Genomic DNA, 13983 nt, shown 5'->3' on the forward strand with positions numbered 1-13983 from the left:
CTTTGAGTCAGAGGTCTGCCAGAGAGCCACGAGCTGACCATGCACGTTCACGTGATAGTTAGCTTGCGTTCCATTGCATTTCTGAAGACAAAGGAATTCTCCGGTTGGAACATTATTGAAGATTTATGTTAAAAACATCCTAAAGATTGATTCTATACATCGTTTGACATGTTTCTACGGACTGTAACGGAACTTTTTGACTTTTCGTCTGCACCTAATGGCGCGCCTCATGAATGTTGATTACTGGGCTAAACGCGCGAACAAAAAGGAGGTGTTTGGACATAAATTATGGACATTATCGAACAACACAAACATTTATTGTGAAACTGGGATTCCTGGGAGTGCATTCTGATGAAGATCATCAAAGGTAAGTGAATATTTATAATGCTATTTCTGACTTCTGTTGACTACACAACATGGCGGATATCTGTTTGGGTTGTTTGGGCTCTGAGCGCTGTACTCAGATTATTTCATGGTGTGCTTTTTCCGTAAAGTCTTTTTGAAATCTGACACAGCGGTTGCATTAAGGAGAAGTGGATCTAAAATTCAATGCATAACAGTTGTATCTTTTAGCAATGTTTATTATGAGTATTTCTGTAAATTGATGTGTCTCTCTGCAAAATCACCGGATGTTTTGGAACTACTGAACATAACGCGCCAATGTAAACTCAGATTTTTTAATATAAATATGAACTTTACCGAACAACACATACATGTATTGTGTAACATGAAGTCCTATGAGTGTCATCTGATGAAGATCATCAAAGGTTAGTGATGAATGTTATCTCTATTTCTGCTTTTTGTGACTCCTGTCTTTGGCTGGGAAAATGGCTGTGTTTTTCTGTGACTTGGCTCTGACCTAACATAATCGTTTGGTGTGCTTTCGTCGTAAAGCCTTTTTGAAATCGGACACTGTGGCTGGATTTACAACAACTGTATCTTTAAAATGGTGTAAAATACTTGTATGTTTTGGAATTTTAATTATGGGATTTCTGTTGTTTTGAATTTGGCGCCCTGCAGTTTCACTGGCTGTTTACTTAAGTAAAAATACTTGAAATAACTACTTAAGTAGTTTTTGTGGTATCTGTACATTACTGTACTTTACTATTTTATATTTTTGGCTACTTTTACTTCACTACATTCGTAAAGAAAATAATGTACTTTTTACTTAATACATTTTCCTTGACACCCAAAAGTACTTTTTGGCAGGAAAATTGTCCAATTCACATACTTATCAAGAGAACATCTCTGGTCATCCCGACTGCCTCTGATCTGGCCGAATCACTAAACACAAATGCTTTGTTTGTAAATGAGTGTTGGAGTGTGCTCCTGGCTATCATCAAAAAAAAAATAATAATAATAATAATAAAAAAAAAAAAATTGTGCCGTCTGGTTTAATATAAGGAATTTAAAATGATTTATACTTTTACTCTATGACAATTTAGTACTTTTTCCACCACTGGATGTGGCTGGTGGTTATAGCATTTATTTCACTCGCCCTAACAATTTAGACAAGTGTGTCTGGGTAAGTGTTGAATATTTCTAACAATTTTTATCTGGACACTATGTTTACCTGGAATTGTTCCTTATTGTAGGCTACTACCACTGTTAGTCTTAATCTTTACTACACTACTCACTGTTTAGCACATGACCTCACATGTGAATCCTTAAAGAGATGGGTGGGGCTGGCTTAAGAGGGTGTGAACAATGCTGAATGGGTGTAGACAAAGGAGAGCACTCTAGTAGTGACCAAAACTTTCAAAGGCCCTTTCTTTTTGAGTTTACAAGTTGATCAACTTTCAAAGCAGAATTACTTTCCCATTGTTCCTCAAATGCAGTGTATGATATACCATTTTGTAGCTCTGAGTCTCTACTTTTCAATGTAAGAGACCCAATTTCAAATTTTGCTACATAAGACCGATTTGAGCTGGTCAGTCACATCTATGCACTTAAATAGCGAATGAGGACGCTTTTCCCGTGGTTAATTTTCATGCCAGGCTAAACTCCTGTTGTAAAGAGAAGCAATGTGTTTAATATTAGCAAAGTTGAGAAATAAATATAGTAGGCCAAGCCTATAGAAAGCTGACTTAATAGAGGCCCTCAAAACTGTGTTTTCTCATACAAGGGATCTGCCAATGCCAATATCCTGCCTTGTGACTTGGAACTTACCAAATCAATTTAGCAACAAACGAAACAAAGCATTGGCCATTGTACATGGCTTTTGGCTAATTTCATTAGTCATTTCTGAGATGGCAAGGTGGAGGCACTGAATGGGGAGGACAGAGCGTGTATTATTTACATGACAGCCGTACAATGTCAAGGGGATTATCCCGGCTGGTCTGGCTGCATTTCCACAGTGGCAGAACGACATGAGGAGGCTGAGAGTGGCATACTAAACGCATACAGAGGACATTGTTGTAGGACACTATTATCCATGACAACTGGCTGAATGTGACTGCGCTTTGATGATTTACTGTGACATTCCTTCCCCAGATTATTCTGCTCATTCTCAGCTTCTTACAGACACAACGTGAGGGAAGCGAGTTCTGATTTAATTAGACAAAAACACTGAGATGTTGCACTTCTGGTTGTCTCCATCCACTCTCTAGTCAGAGATAATCCAGAGCTAATAGCTAGAATAAGATCTGATATCTCAGATACTTTTTTCTGATTATTATTTTGCTTTAGAGCCCTGTGGCTCTTCAGGCAGAGCATCCAGAACTGCTACTATGATTCTTAGTGAGGCTGTGAGAGCATACAGGCAGAGACTACAGTATGGTGGGTTACAGTTGGCCTTGGAGGAGGCCCTGCAAGCAAGCAGCAGCTCTCCAGGAGCATGAACGGAGTGTAAATGGGTAGATAAGTGTATGCAGGTTAAGTAGCAGTGTGCCCTGTGGTCCCCCAGAGAGAAGGGAGATGGTTATGATGTGAGGGCAGAGCCAAGCTGACGTGATGCTCCTCACTGATGCCACTGGGAAGGGCTCCCCACCTCCCCCATCCACTACCAGTCAGTCCCTGGACCCGCACAAAATCAATGTGTTTTCTCCTCACGCCTTTTTTCCTCCCCAGATAAAATAAACAAGAAAACAGTAATTTGACGCATCTGTAATCACCTTAGCCACATCCTTGGAGCTGCAGGCTTTCATTTTGCACGCTTTTAATTTGTTTTCACAGTGGTTCGAGCAAATTGAATTTGTTAATTAAAGCAGCAAAATGAAATGCTGAGCATTATTGACGAGATGCTAATTGAGTTGGTGTGGAAATTGGAAGAGGGGGGTTCGAGGTATCAATAGCCAGGACAAATCATATTATAGAGGAGAGCAGGAGAGGCGCATGCCAGGCTGTCCCACGAGGCTCCATCAGTGTGTATGCATTCACTATATCTCCCCAGGCCCTGCTGGCACACATACACACAATCCGCACCACATACAGAAAGACAGCTGCTCCTCCAGCTTCCTACCACTCACATCTCCAATCCGCTTTGGCTTTGCCACATCATCTGCTTACTCTAAGATGGAGGAGCAGCAACAAAGAAATGTACGCCGCCCGGCACCTAGCTCTGTAATCATAATCCATGTTTTAACACACATTATAGAGCAGAAAATGTAGCCTCTGTAACTGAAGGAATATTGAGTATTGCCAAAGTATTCCCAGGAATTGAGGTTCACATCAGTCATTGCTTACAATTCATACTAACCATAAAATGTCAAATTGAGGAGTAATAACCCTCTCCTCTGCAAAATCGTATGGTATCATTTAAAAAGGCAAGAATTTAGTTGTGCACACGTACTGCATATTACAGAGGGTAGAATCAATGCTAGGAGAGTTAAAGTACTGTCTCTCTCCCAGAGAGCACGTATCCAGACAATAGTGTACATTTGCTTTCTGTGGGCATGGTTCCATCAGCCCCAGTGATAACCCCACACTGAAGACAGGGTCATTGGCTTTATTGCCTACACTGGCGTGCTTATCCTTCCCACAGCTTCATTTTGCATAAATTGACCAGTATTAAACATCAATCCTTAAACAGATCATTTACTCTCTGAGCCCGAGTTCAGCCACCCTCCAGTCACATGGGCCAGCGGCTAATGAGAAGAATTCCCCAAGTTGTGCTAAGTTTGTGCAGCCGGAGCGGGCAAAGAGAGAGAGGAGAGGGAAAGAGACCTGGAGAGAAAAAAGAGAGAGAATGACAGAGCGAGAGAGAGAGAAGCACAGACAGAACGAAAGAGACAGGGACAGAGAGCCAGAGATCAGACAGATGCAGAAAAAAAAGACAGAGAGCGCGAGATAGATAGATAGCGCATTCGGAAAGATTTCAGACCCCTTCACTTTTTCCACATTTTGTTATGTTATAGCCTTATTCTAAAATGGATGAAATAAATACAAATCCTCAGCAATTTACACACAATACTCCATATTGACAAAGCCAAAACAGGTTTTAGACATTTTTGCAATTGTATTACAAATAAAAAACAGAAATACATTATTTACATAAGTATTAAGACCCTTTGCTATGAGACTCAAAATTGAGCTCAGGTGCATCCTGTTTCAATTGATCATCCTTGAGATGTTTCCTTGAGATGTTTCTTGAGATATTTCTACAACTTGATTGGACATGATTTGGAAAAGCACACAGCTGTCTATATAAGGTCCCACAGTTGACAGTGCATGTCAGAGCAAAAACCAAGCCATGAGGTCGAAGGAATTGCCAGTAGCGCTGCGAGACAGGATTGTGTCGAGGCACAGATCTGGGGAAGGGTACAAAAAAAATGAAGTTGAAGTTTGGAACCACCAAGACTCTTTCTACAGCTGGCCGCCTGGCCAAACTGAGCAATCAGGTGAGAAGGGCCTTAGTCAGGAAGGTGACCAAGAACCCGATGGTCACTCTGACAGAGCTCCAGAGTTCCTCTGTGGAGATGGGAGAACCTTTCAGAAGGACAACCATCTCTGCAGCACTACATCAATCAGGCCTTCATGGTAGAGTGGCCAGACGGAAACCACTCTTCAGTAAAAGTGTCACGCCCTGACCTTAGATAGCCTTTTTTGTCTCTATTTGGTTTGGTCAGGGTGTGATTTGGGGTGGGCATTCTATGTTTTATTTTCTATGTTTTTTGTATTTCTATGTTTTGGCCGGGTATGGTTCTCAATCAAGGACAGCTGGCGAACCGGGGACACCGTGCGTAGGGCTGGTGCAGTATACCCCGGGCCGAGGAGACGCACTGGAGACCAGTTGTCTCTGATTGGGAACCATACTTAGGTAGCCCTTTTTCCCTCCTTTCGTTGTGGGAAGTTAACTTTGTTTCTGGCACATAGCCCTTAAGCTTCACGGTTGTTTTGTATTGTTTATTGTTTTTGTCGGCATCATCCTTATAAAAAAGGAATATGTACGCTCACCACGCTGCGCTTTGGTCTACTTCATTCGACGGCCGTGACAAAAAGGCACATGACAGCCCTCTTGGAGTTTGTCAAAAGGCACTTAAAGGACTCTCAGACCATGAGAAACAAGATTCTCTGATCTGATTAAAGCAAGATTGAACTCTTTGGCCTGAATGCTAAGCGTCACGCCTGGATGAAACCTGGCACCATCTCTACGGTGAAGTATGGTGGTGGCAGCATCATGTTGTGGGTATGTTTTTCAGCGGCAGGGACTGGGAGACTAGTCATGATCGAGGGAAAGATGAACGGAGCAAAGTACAGAGAGATCCGTGATGAAAACCGGCTCCAGAGCACTCAGGACCTCTGACCTGGGCGAAGGTTCACCTTCTAACAGGACAAAGACCCTATGCACACAGCCAAGGCAACACCGCAGGAGTGATGGCACAGGAGAGGTTGGCTGCCATGTTATTGGCTCTTAACCAACCGTGTTATTTTGTTTGTTTTTCCGCATTGTTTGTAACTTATTTTGTACATAATGTTGCTGCTACCGTCTTTTATGACTAAAAAGAGCTTCTGAACATCAGAACAGCGATTTTTTATTTAATGAGTCGGACGGTAAGGATATACTCCAAACACCCGAACAGGCCCACATCCCCATCAATCACAGGTGAAAGAAACTGAGATTTCGTGGAAAGAGATCTGGGTGCCTTGTGAGGATCAGGAAACGAGTTGCTAATCTGCCTTTGCTATCTGTACTGTTAGCCAACGTTCAATCGCTGGAAAATAAATGGGACGAATTGAAAGAATGTATTTCATACCAACGGAACATTAAAAACTGAGATATCTTGTGTTTCACTGAGTTGTGGCTGAACGACGACATTAACAACATACAGCTGGCAGATTATACTCTATCAGCAGGATAGAACAGCAGCCTCTGGTAAGACACGGGACAGCGGCCTATGTATACTTGTAAACAACAGCTGGTGCACGATATCTAAGGAAGTCTCAAGGTTTTGCTCGCCTGAGGTAGAGTACCATGATAAGCTGTAGACCACACTATATACCTAGAGAGTTTTCATCTGTATTTTTGTAGATGTCTACATACCATCACAGAGCGATGCTGGCTCTAAGACTGCACTCAAAGAGCTGTATATTGCCATAAGCAAACAGGAAAATGCTCATCCAGAGGCAGGGCTCCTAGTGGCCAGGGACTTTAATGCAGGGAAACTTAAATCAGTTTTACCTAATTTCTATCAGCATGTTAAATGTGCAACCAGAGGGGGAAAAAACTGTAGACCACCTTTACTCCACACACAGAGACGTGTACAAAGCTCTCCCTAGCCCTCCATTTGGCGAATCTGACCATAATTCTACCCTCCTGATTCCTGCTTACAAGCAAAAATTTAAGCAGGAAGCACCAGTAACTAGGTCTATAAAAAAGTGATTAGATGAAAGAGATGAAAAACTACAAGACTGTTTTGCTAGCACAGACTGGTATGTCGTCCCCACAGTGACTGTACTACATACCCCAACTGAAAGCCATGGATTACAGGCAACATTTACACTGAGCTAAAGGGTAGAGCTGCTGCTTTCAAGGAGCGGGAGTCTTATAAGAAATCCTGCTAAGCCCTCAGACGAACCATCTAACAGGCAAAGTGTAAATATAGGACCAAGAATGGATTGTACTACACTGGCTCCGAAGCTCGTTGGATGTGGCAGGGCTTGCATACTATTACAGACTACAAAGGGAAGCACAGCTGAGAGTTGCCCAGTGACACGAGCCTACCAGACAAAATAAATAACTTCTATGCTTGCTTCGAGGTGTAACGAACGTCGTCGTGTTCATATTTTAATCAATCAACTGAACACTGAACAAAACAACAAAAACGACAAACGAACAGTTCTGTAAGGTGACGACACACAAAACAGAAAACAACTACCCACAGACACAGGTGGGAACAGGCTACCTAAGTATGGTTCTCAATCAGAGACAACGAAAGACAGCTGCCTCTGATTGGGAACCATACCAGGCCAAACACATAGAAAAACAAGGACAAAACAAAACAAAGGACAAAACAAGGACAACATAGAACACCAGACATAGAATGCCCACCCAAACTCACGCCCTGACCAACCAAAATAGAGACATAAAAAGGATCTCTACGGTCAGGGTGTGATACGAGGCAAGTAACACTGAAACATGCATCAGCTGTTCCGGACAACTGTGTGATTACGCTCTCCACAGCCGATGTGAGTAAGAGGTTAACATTCGCAGGGCCAGACGGATTACCAGGACGTGTACCCCGAGCATGCGCTGACCAACTGGCAAGTGTCTTCACTGACATTTTCAACCTCTCCCTGTCTCAGTCTGTAATACCAACATGTTTCAAGCAGACCACCATAGTCCCTGTGCCCAAGAACACGAAGGAAACCTGCCTAAATGACTACCGACCTGTAGCACTCACGTCTGTAGCCATGAAATGCTTTGAAAGGCTGGTCAAGCTCAAATCAACATCATTATCCCAGAAACCCGAGACCCACTCCAATTTGCATACAGCCCCAACAGATCCACAGATGATGCAATCTCTATTGCACTCCACACTGCCCTTTCCCACCTGGACAAAAGGAACACCTATGTGAAAATGCTATTCATTGACTACAGCTCAGGTGTTCAACACCACAGCTCATCACTAAGCTAAGGACCCTGGGACTAAACACCTCCCTCTGCAACTGGATCCTGGACTTCCTGACGGGCCGCCCCCCCAGGTGGTAAGGGTAGGTAACAACATATCCGCCACACTGATCCTCAACATGGGGGCCGCTCAGGGGTGCGTGCTCAGTCCCCTCCTGTACTCCCTGTTCACTCATGACTGCACGGCCAGGCATGACCCCAACACCATCATTAAGTTTGCCGTTGACACAACAGCGGTAGGCCTGATCATCGACAACGATGAGACAGCCTATAGGGAGGAGGTCAGAGACCTGAGAGACGTATAGTGCAAGGACAACAACCTCTCCCTCAACGTGATCAAGACAAAGGAGGTGATTGGGGACTACAGGAAAAGGAGGACCGAGCACGCCCCAATTCTCATCGACGGGGCTGCAGTGGAGCAGGTTGAGAACTTCAAGTTCCTTGGCGTCCACATCACCAACAAACTGACATGGTCCAAGCACACCAAGACAGTCGTGAAGAGGACACGACAAAACCTATTCCTCCTCAGGAGACTGAAAAGAGTTGGCATGGGTTCTCAGATCCTCAAAAGGTTCTACAGCTGCACCATTAAGAGCATACTGACGGGTTGCCTCACTGCCTGTAATGGCAACTGCACGGCCTCCGACCGAAGGCACTACAGAGGGTAGTGTATACGGCCCAGTACTTCACCGGGGTCAAGCTTCCTGCCATCCAGGACCTCTATACCAGGCGGTGTCAGAGGAAGGCCATAAAAATTGTCAAAGACTCCAGCCACCCTAGTCATAGACTGTTCTCTCTGCTACCGCATGGCAAGCGGTAGCATAGTCTAGGTCCAAGAGGCTACCCTGTCACGCCCTGACCATAGAGAGCCCTTGTTTCTCTATGGTGTAGTAGGTCAGGGCGTGACTAGGGGGTATTCTAGTTTAAAATTTCTATATTGGTGTTTTGTATGGTTCCCAATTAGAGGCAGCTGGTAATCGTTGTCTCTAATTGGGGATCATATTTAAGTAGATATTTTTCCCACCTGTGTTTGTGGGATATTGTTTTGTGTTTGTGCATGTGCACCACGTAGTTGTGCGTTTAGTTGTTCGTTTATTGATATATTTTGTTTTGTTTTAGTTTCTCTTTGAATTAAATATGTGGAACTCAACATCCGCTGCGCCTTGGTCCCGTTCTTACGACAGCAGTGACAGAATATCCCACCAAGCAGCGTGAAAATGAGGTAAGGAAGTTTCGGACTTGGGAGGACATGAAAGTACACGAGACCCTTCCTTGGCGGGAGTCGCCAAGGAGCATGGAGGGACAGCGACGACGCCGGGGACCACGGCCACAGAAACCCCAAGATTGTTTTGGGGGGGGGGGGGCACATGGAGCTGGCGGTCGAGCAGCGGAGAGTGCCAGAGCCTGTTTGGGAGTCGGAGGAGGAATTTGATGAAAGATTCCGGAGAGAGGTGGTAGCGATGAGAATGCTGCAGCACAGGCGTGCTGAAGAGCGTGACACCAGTCCGGTGCCATCTGCACCGGTTTCACGCATCTGGCCTCCAGTACGCCTTCCCAGTCCGGTACGTCCTGTGCCAGCTTCCCACACTAGCCCTGAAGTGCGTGTCACCAGTCTGGTGCCACCTGTGCCGGCTCCACACACCAGGTATCCAGTGCGTCTCCTCATTCCGGTACATCCTGTGCCTCCTCCACGCCCTCGGCCTGAAGTGCGTGTCACTAGTCCGGTGCCACCTGTGCCGGCTCCACGCATCAGGCCTCCAGTGCGCCTCCCCAGTCCGGTACGTCCTGTGCCAGCTTCCGCACTCGCCCTGAAGTGCGTGTCACCAGTCCAGTGCCACCTGTGCCGACTCTACGCATCAGGCCTCCAGTGCGCCTCCCCAGTCTGGTACGTCCTGTGCCTGCTCCTCATACTCACCCTGAAGAGCGTGTCACCAGTCCGGTGCAAACTGTGCCGGCTCCACGCATCAGGCCTCTAGTGCGCCTCCCCAGTCCGGTCCGTCCTGTGCCTGCTCCCCGCACTCGCCCTGAAGTGTGTGTCCCCAGTCCGGTGCCACCTGTACCAGCTCCACGCACTAGGCCTCCAGTGCGCATTCACAGTCCAGAGCTTCCGACGACGGTTCACAGTCCGGAACCTCCTGCGACGGTCCACAGTCCGGAACCTCCTGCGACGGTCCACAGTCCGGAACCTCCTGCGACGGTCCACAGTACGGAACCTCCTGCGACGGTCCACAGTACGGAACCTCCTGCGACGGTCCACAGTCCGGAACCTCCTGCGACGGTCCACAGTCCGGAACCTCCTGCGACGGTCCACAGTCCGGAACCTCCAGCGACGGTCAACGGTCCGGAGAGTCCAGGCACGGCGTCCAACCCAGCTCCAAGGCAGGAGCCTTCCTCTGCGCCGATGCCCAGTCCAGGCACGGTGTTCAGTCCCGCTCCATGGCCGGAGCTTCTACTGCCCCGGTGCCAAGTCCAGACACGGCGTCCAGTCCCGCTCCAGGGCAGGAGTCCTCCTCTGCGCCGGTGCCCAGTCCAGGCACGGCGTTCAGTCCCGCTCCATGGCAGGAGCCTCCCTCTGCGCCGATGCCCAGTCCAGGCACGGCGTCCAGTCCAGCTCCAAAGCCGGAGCATTCCTCTGCGCCGGTACCCAGTCCAGGCACGGCGTCCAACCCAGCTCCATGGCTGGAGTCCTCCTTTGCGCCGGTTCCCAGTTCAGGCACGGCGTGCAGACACGGCGTCCAACCCAGCTCCATGGTCGGAGTCCTCCTTTGTGCCGATGCCCAGCCCAGGCATGGCGTTCAGCCCGGCGCGATGGCCGGATCCGGGGTCTGGGCGGGGGCTACGACCTACACCGGAGCCGCCACCGACACTACTCACCCCCCTACCCTCCCCATTTGGTTTCAGGTTTTGCGGCCGGAGTACGCACCTTTGGGGGGGGGGGGGGGGTACTGTCACGCCCTGACCATAGAGAGACCTTGTTTCTCTATGGTGTAGTAGGTCAGGGCGTGACTAGGGGGTATTCTAGTTTAACATTTCTATGTTGTGTTCTAGTTTATATTTTCTATGTTGATGTTTTGTATGGTTCCCAATTAGAGGCAGCTGGTTGTCTCTAATTGGGGATCATATTTAAGTAGATATTTTTCCCACCTGTGTTTGTGGGATATTGTTTGTGCTAGTGTGTTTGGGCACTACGTCTTCACGGTCTTTGTAAGTTTTGTTGTTTTGTTTCTAGTTTCACTTTGTATTAAAAAGATGTGGAACTCAATGCACGCTGCGCCTTGGTCCGCTCATTTCCAAGATTGTGACATACCCAGACTATTTGCATTGCCCCCCCACCCTCTTCTACCCTGCTGCTTCTCTGTTATTATCTATGCATAGTCACTTTAATAACTCATAACTAATAACTACATGTACATATTACCTCAATTACCTCGACACCGGTGCCCCCGCACTTTGACTCTGTACCGGTACCCCCTGTATAAAGCCCCGCTATTGTTATTTTACTGCTGCTCTTTAATTATTTGTTATTTCTATCTCTTACTTTATCTCTTTTTTGGTATTTTATTAAAACTGCATTGTTGGTTAAGGGCTTGTACGTAAGCATTTCACTGTAAGGTCTACACCTGTTCTATTCGGCACATGTGACAAATAACATTTGATTTGATTTGAAGACAACGCCGGAATGGCTTCAGGACAAGTCTCCGAATGTCCTTGAGTGGCCCAGCCAGAGCCCGGACTTGAACCCGATCAAACATATCTGGAGAGACCTGAAAATATCTGTGCAGCGATGCTCCCCATCCAACCTGACAGAGCTTGAGAGGATTTGCAGATAAGAATGGGAGAAATTCCCAAAATACATGTGTGCCAAGCTTGTAGCATCATACCCAAGAAGACTTGAGGCTGTAATCGCTGCCAAAGGTGCTTCAACAAAGTACTGAGTAAAGGAAGGGTCTGAATACTTAAGTAAATGTGATATTTCAGTTATTCCTTTTTAATAAATTTGCTACAATTTCTAAAAACCTGTTTTTGCTTTGTCATTTTGGGGTATTGTGTGTAGATTGATGAGATAAAAAAAGAGTTACAGTTCATATAAGGAAATCAGTCAATTGAAATAAATTAATTAGGTCCTAATCTATGGATTTCACATGAGTGGGAATACAGATATGCATATGTTGGTCACAGATACCTTAAAAAATAGGTACTTTAGTGGCATGGATCAGAAAACCAGTCCGTATCTGGTGTGACCACCATTTGCCTCATGCAGCGTGACACATCTCCTTCGCATAGAGTTGATCAGGCTGTTGATTGTGGCCTTTGGAATGTTGTCCCGTTCCACTTCAATGGCGGATGAATGGCACGACAATAGAGGATGAATGGCACGACAATGGAGGATGAATGGTACGACAATGGAGGATGAATGGCACGACAATGGAGGATGAATGGCACGACAATGGAGGATGAATGGCACGACAATGGAGGATGAATGGCACGACAATGGAGGATGAATGGCACGACAATGGAGAATGAATGGCACGACAATGGAGAATGAATGGCACGACAATGGAGGATGAATGGCACGACAATGGAGGATGAATGGCACGACAATGGAGGATGAATGGCACGACAATGGAGGATGAATGGCACGACAATGGGCCTCAGGATCTCGTCACAGTATGTGCATTCAAATTGCCATCAATAAAACACAAATGTGTTCGTTGTTCGTAGCTTATGCCTGCCCATACTATAACACCACCGCCACCATGGGGCCCTCTGTTCACAACGTTTACATCAGCAAACCGCTCGCCCACACAACACCATACACGTGGTCTGCAGTTGTGAGGACAGTTGGACGTACGGCCAAATTCTCTAAAACGGCATAGAGAAATGAATATTAAATTCTCTGCCAACAGCTCTGGTGGACATTCCTGCAGACAGCATGCCAATTGCACGCGCCCTCAAAACTTGAGACATCTGTGGCATTGTGTTGTGTGACAAAACTGCACCAACAGGGATGTAAACAAATTTGTGCACAAAATTTGAGAGAAATACGCTTTTCAAGTGTAATGTAGAATTTCTTTTATTTCAACTCATGAAACATGGGACGAAGACTTTACATTTTACGTTTATATTTTTGTTCAGTGTAGATAGGCAGATAGATAGATCGATCGATAGATACAAAAGAGAGAAAGACACAGAGATACGTGTCCTGGAGCCCTGATGGTACTGCAGTGTCTTTCCCGTCCCCAGCCCTGCTACAGAGCAGAGAGAGCAGGGCGTGACAGTGAGCAGTGGTTAAATTACCAAGGTGATTATGCTACTAATTACTGGCAGTACTTCTCTATTGATAAGGGCCCAACCTGCACCTGACAATGCGGCTCCATTTGCTACCTTCTCTCAGGTTTATAGGGCCATAAGCCTTTTGACATCCCAGCGTAGACGGAGAGAAAGAGTGGTAAATTAGAGAGAATGATGGATGGGGCGGGCTATAAAAACGCACAATGAGAAATAAAGGATTCACAAAATAACAGTTATTTTATAGGCTGTAGTAGCCTATAACATTACAGTAAGACGAAAAACCCAACGCATTTTTTTCTCAAATGGCAAAATACACATCTAGATTATGCTACAGTTTGTTAACACCATCTGCCCTAAAATTCTGAATGCATATCCCCATGAAACTGATTAAGATCAAATGGTTGGTATGCAAGATACTGCATGGACGTTTCACTGGTAAAACTTGAAGAATTAACATTCACGATTCACAGTGAGAAATGTGAAGGGAAGGAGACCACAAAAATGTGTGCGTAAAGTAGAGGGAAAGAAACACATGCGAAGAAGCTTCGGGATCTTTAGTCTGAAAAAAAAAGGTCAGGGAAAAGTTGGATCCACAGCCACTCCATATTTTCTATTTGTCTTTT

General features: G+C 45.9%; 1 protein-coding gene across 5 annotated transcripts in view; it reads right to left on the reverse strand.

The window, feature by feature from the left end:
- Nucleotides 1–13983, reverse strand: part of LOC139541152 (cytosolic carboxypeptidase 6-like) — a 422006-nt gene that overhangs the window by 194569 nt on the left and 213454 nt on the right. The gene's annotated exons all lie outside the window — the stretch shown is intronic.

The sequence above is a fragment of the Salvelinus alpinus genome, chromosome 16, assembly GCF_045679555.1.
Source record: "Salvelinus alpinus chromosome 16, SLU_Salpinus.1, whole genome shotgun sequence".
Taxonomy (NCBI): Eukaryota; Metazoa; Chordata; class Actinopteri; order Salmoniformes; family Salmonidae; genus Salvelinus; species Salvelinus alpinus.